General features: G+C 40.1%; 1 pseudogene; it reads left to right on the top strand.

The window, feature by feature from the left end:
- Window positions 1–1,213: 1,213 nt before the first annotated feature.
- On the top strand, window positions 1,214–5,561 carry LOC133710806 (protein SIEVE ELEMENT OCCLUSION B-like; annotated as a pseudogene).
- Window positions 5,562–6,097: the final 536 nt, after the last annotated feature.

Here is a 6,097-nt window from a genome sequence, read left to right as displayed (position 1 = left end):
ATATGGAGATAATGAAATGGTTGCACGGCATCTGGAGCCTTAGCTTGGAGTTTAGTAATAATGAATGAATATACGTACCGGGCCAGTTTGCAGTATTATATGTCTAGCTATAATAGTTGAAGACAATACTTGAAATCAGTCATTATTTTTTTCGCACATGCATAGATGCATGGCACTACAAATATCTATATCTAAAGAGTCTATTCACTACCTGTAGGATGGATCTAGGTTATATATGTACAATGATTAATTGTATAACCCGGCAAAGGCAAGGGTTTCGTATTACCCAACATTTATGAACGAGCTTGCTACTTGACAAAAAATTTACTACTTTGTTAGATAATTAGTTTCTCATTTTCTGCTTTCATGGTTTAAACCAATCAGTACTGTCGTAATTTTGCACTACCTAAAGCTGGAGAATTGATTTGTGTTACGCTGACCAAAAGATTCCAGTATATTTACAGGTCGATTGTTTATATCTAGGTTTTGAGAGCTTCAACTAAACAGTTGTCTATATTAAGGAACTGTAAGCAATACAAGTATAGGAATGGACATTCCATTTCTTTGTGCTACACTGCTACATATCGCCATGACAAACAGAACCAAATATTAAGGGACCTGCTACCAGGCACTCTCATATAAACCACCAGGAGTGGATGTGAAAATGAAATCATTCAAACTTCTCTAGAGAACAGAATCAAATTTAGGTTCTTGAAACAACTAGAGGAAGTGAATGTGTATATAGGCAGATCTATGAGCCAGGAAGTAATGCAAGCAGTTAAAATGACAGAGGATCAAAATACCATTGCACAATGTTCATACATAACCACAGGCATATTATAGGTTCTCAAACCCCAGTATAATAGGTTTTATTTGTTTACTTTGGTTGGGATTGATGAAGAAGATAACATGTTTAATGAAGACGGAACAAAAAATATATTGTTTGGGTTTGGTGAAGATTGAAAAATATCCTGCATAGAACGGTCACTGTGAAACGCTTCGTTACATAATTCACAGGGCCAAACATCAATTAATTAATGAGGGTTCCAACATTAAATTCACATGTTTGTTATCTGGTTCTCAAACTTCAATCTACACGCTTCACGTGGCATGATCTTGGAGAAAGGGAGCCCACTGGGGGACTACCATACAACGTAAATACGGCTATAAATAGGGCAAGCTTCTTGCAAGAGCAGCACCACCAACAAGCAAACACAAACCATTAGCCATAAGTTTGCATTCCTTGTTCTCTCCAACCCTGCCTTTAAGCCACCATCATCATGCTAGGCCTAGCACACAATGTGGCTACCAATAAGGTAGCCTCAGTAGTCCACCCTACTAATCAGAAAACCATTGCTGGGGAGCTTAGCCTGTCTGACAAGAAGATCTTGGAGGAGATTTACACAACTCATGTCCACGCTGATGAATCCTTTGATGACGATTCTCTCTTCGTCATTGTTGAGAACATCCTCAAGCGTGCAACCCAAAATGTTGATAAAATAGTGCAGGTATATATTTTCTGATTATAATGCGTGCAAGAATGCCAATGATTTTTTAGTTGCTAGAAATGCCGTTTTTGTTCTTGTTTTGGTTTTTTGGTAGTGACGTACTTCTACATTCTTGTGGTTGTTGCAGGGTACTCAAGTGCATGTGGACAGCATAGAGGAGAAAACCCCCAAAGCCAGTTTTAGAGTACCATTGTGCACGCTAAAGGCAATCTCCTGCGAGGTCATTACTTGTGAAAATCCATAATTTTCACAATAGATATTGTAAATTATTTGTTATAGTTTCACAGAATTTTTCAGATGCAATGCAAGCCTCCTGGTGACGAAATCGCCCACAACACAACAGTGGCAATACTCAACAAGCTCTCAAAGTATTCATGGGAAGCAAAGGCATCACTGACCCTAGCAGCTTTTGCTATGGAATATGGTGAATTCTAGCTCCTGGCGCAGCTTCGCGAATAAGACCACCTTGCCAAATCAATTGCAATCCTCAAACGAGTCCCTGTTCTCCTCAAGCGTAGGCAATCAATTCTTGAGCTTAACAATCTGATCAAGGCCATACTGCAAGTGATCGAATGCATCGACCAGTTCAATAAGTAATCCACTTATGATCCAAAAGATGTCCCCGATTTGTCTATAGCATTGGATCATATTCCGGTTGATGTCTATTGGGTTATCATCACTGTTGTTGCTTGTGCCACGAAGATCACTATACTCACTAGTGATGAGTAAGTTCTTCTCCATCGTTTTACTGAATTATTTCACATCCATTTACAACAAAAAATATTAACCCTATGTAAATATGTTGCATTGTGTTGTGGGACATTGAATAATGAAAACTATCATGTACCAGTTTATAATATCTACCCCATTTAATTTATAGCACTTAAATTTATTATAATATTTACCAATGTTTACAGGGACAAGGAGTATGATCTAGCCCCTTATTCTAAAAAAATCCACTATGTCCTTAACAAGCTAACGATTCGATCAGCTAAGAGGTTGCAGGAAACAAATTGGTAGATTACTAGTTTACAGATCATTAATTAATTGAAATTTAATTATATTCAATATGTTGCATTTGGAAATGAAATGTTGAAGAGTTTTTATTGTTGCATAATGCAGAGGAGGCAGAGACTTACAGAAGGATCACGAAATTGTTCCGAACCCCTACTGAAATTATGGAGGTTTTCAAGGGATTAATATTTACAAAGGATAATGTCCAGCCACTCATCGATGGTTCAACTAAGCAAACGGTTTGCTCATATCTATAGTGACATTACTGATTTACTGCTATCGTTCAGTGAACTATATCAGCTACTATAGTGGAATGTACGTAATTGTGAGATATTTGGTTTAACAGGTTAAGATCGACATCCTAAGGAGAAAGAATGTGTTATTGTTCATTTCCAGCCTAGACGTCTCCGACGATGACATTTCGATTCTGAAACCGATCCACGAGTTCACAAAGAGAGACGATAAGTATAAGATTGTCTGGATTCCAATTGTCAAGCAATGGACTGATGACCTGAGAAAAAAGTTTGATATCCTGAAGAACAAGATGCCGTGGTTTACGGTGCAGTACTCTGGACCTATAGCAGGCATCAAGTGCATCAAGGAGGAGTGGAATTTCAAGGGTAAGCCTACAGTGGTAGTGATGAACCCACAAGGGAAGGTCGAACACTCTAACGCTCTCCACATGATTCGGGTATGGGGAGCCAAGGCCTACCCTTTCACAAAGACAACAGAAGAAGAACTGTCACATTCTCATGCAGGAAAATGGGTTGGCTCCGTTGTTGAAGGAACTCACCCATCTGTGCACACTTGGGTACGTAATTCTCCTCAACCGATCAAAGTGCATATTTAAACTCCCTGTTTCCTCTTGCCATGATTACTTACTTATCAAGTAGTGCACTATATATTGACGTTAACCAATAAGTACACAAAATGGTAGAATTGCTTTACAGTTGTCTATTATAGGCTTAGCATTGCACGTACGGAACTAGCTAGTCTAGTACATGAATCTGATCTTCATTTTAATTTATATTTTTTTTTTGAAGCTCCCACGAGCGAGAAAATATATTCATAAGTCAGAATAGGTTGTTACGTACCCTTCCATTGTCATCTAGACATACAAGAAGATAGTGGTAGTACCCACAGTACGTGGTACATAGAAATAGACCTACTCATTGTACAATTAAATACGTAGAACATAATGGGAGCCCCCTTTGGTACTATGCCGGAGGCGCTAGAAGGATCCGGCCCTCCCGACCTAACTATTACCCAGTAATCTAGTCGCCTAGAGACCTCAATTGGTGTACAACTAGAGACACTGAGAATTAAGTCGACAAGACCAAAACCAATAGCTAAAACTAGATGCACACAAGTGCCTAGACTGTCCCTGAAAGTTGGGAATTATTGAAACAAAACAAAGACTAAAGAAAACTAGATAACAGGCCGGGCCCAAAAAAACCCCAACCCAAACTTCAGCTCATAATGGGCCCATAGCCAGTGCCAAAGCCCAGAAAATCAAACCCAGAAGATGGCCGTCCCCAACCCTTCCCTGCCCTAGACCAGCCTCGCCGCGCCTCCATCCCGTCTGCACAACTGATGTCGGACAGAACAGACGTCATCACCGCCAGACCACCAGCGAGAAACACCACCAATCACCATCCCTATCCCACACCAGGCTGCACCCTAACTCTGCGCCATATCCAAATCGGCAATCCGATCACCGTCGACAACCAGTCGAGCAACATCCGATCCAATCCCTCGAAGTGGCCCTCCTAATTCCGACCGTCACCAGACGCGGCTACTCCCTGGCAGAGCCCCGAGTCCACTCCGATCCCAATCCGCAGCCACGACTCAACTACTCCTTTCACCGAGAAAGAGAGGGTAAAACATCCCTTAATCTCCTCCTCCAAGCCTCAAACACAGCCTCAATTACTTGTCCGGCCGCACCCAACGTGCGTTGGCTAGGCCAGAGGCCGTCGCCATTGCCGGGGTGTAGCCGAACAGGCGCTAGCACAGTGACGACGGCTAGAGTGACAGGATAGCCTCTAGGGTTTCTTATTTATTGAAACGAGAGATAATGTTTTCATTTTAATTTATATTGATACGTAATGCATGGTAATTACTTAAAGATCTTATTTATTGAAAGAATAGTGCTAGCTGATTTATCACCAAATTAATTATCTTATGAAATGATATCTTCAATTAAATTGGGGTTTGATTTGAATAATAAACAATCACACATCATTTGACAAGAAAGATTTAGTAAATATATAATTAAGGTGCACTTAATCAAATTTGTTATGCTTTCATTTTTTTAATGAAAATAATTTGTTATGCATTTCAATAATTGAATTTTTGCAATTCAACTATCATGGTACTGAAACAGATCAAGAAGGATAAGTACATCTTCTTCTATGGCGGTAAAGACAACGAATGGATTCAGCAATTCACAAAGAAAGCGACTGCTCTTGCAAATGATCCAATCTTCAAGGAAGCAAAGATTCACCTAGAGTTGGTCTATGTCGGAAAAGTCAGCAAAGGAGAAGATGACCATGGCGTTCTAGGCCGCTTCTGGACCAGTGTAGAGAGCCTGTTCTTCACCAAAGGCCACAAGCAGGTGGAGTCAGTGAATCAAGAAATCCAAAAGCTTCTCTCTTACAAAAACGAAAGTGGATGGGCGGTGCTTAGCAAAGGGTCGACTGTGTTGGTCACAGGTCATGGTGTCTCGGTGTTGAAGGTGGTTGAGGACTTTGAGAAATGGAAGGACCATGTCAAGGAGAAAGGGTTTGAGTTTTGTTTCAAGGCCTATCATGAGAAGATTAGTCAGGCTAGTTTACCTTGCTGCCGTCTGGACATTCCGGGGTCTAACGGAAAGGTTCCAGAGTCGATGAGGTGCCCTGATTGCCACCGTAATATGGAGACTTTTATCAGTTACAAGTGCTGCCACATTGATGGTCCTACTGCACATCATTAAGTGCGGGCTTAATTGGTGTTTTCAGTCCTTCAGTACTAGTAATGATGGACTATGTTATGTTATCTTTTACTTTTCACTAGTACAAATTCGAAAATAGATAACGGTTCCGCACCGTTGTCTAAAAAAATATATTTTCGTTGTCTAGGTGAGTGTTGTCTTTTTACGCTTCACTCCCCAACGGTACTTCACCGATGTTGAACATAATAAAGCACAACGACGTTTAGTCAGAAATCGTTGTAGATATACTCTGTACATACCGTTAGCACTAAATACACCGTTGTGTATGTAATTATTCAATAACGGTTTTCGCATAGATACCGATGTGGTAATATAATTTATACATCACTTTTGGCCGTCAACAACTTTCATACACAACGGTTGTTACCAAAAAAATGTTGGCTTCGAGGATTGTATACATCGGTTTTAGTTGAAAAATATTTTCCAACTTCATTACACAACAGTTTCTCGTCAAAAACATTGGCGTTGAGAAACTGTTACATCAGTTTCTAACTTGACAACGTTGTCGGTGATGATGAAGATAGTAAATTACAACGATTTCTAGAATAAATCCCTTGTCTACTAGCCAGAGAGACGACGATATTTT

Source organism: Rosa rugosa, chromosome 5 (genome assembly GCF_958449725.1).
Source record: "Rosa rugosa chromosome 5, drRosRugo1.1, whole genome shotgun sequence".
NCBI classification, from domain to species: domain Eukaryota; kingdom Viridiplantae; phylum Streptophyta; class Magnoliopsida; order Rosales; family Rosaceae; genus Rosa; species Rosa rugosa.
The sequence above is the reverse complement of the archived record's forward strand: the minus strand, read 5'-3'. Positions and strand labels throughout refer to the sequence as shown.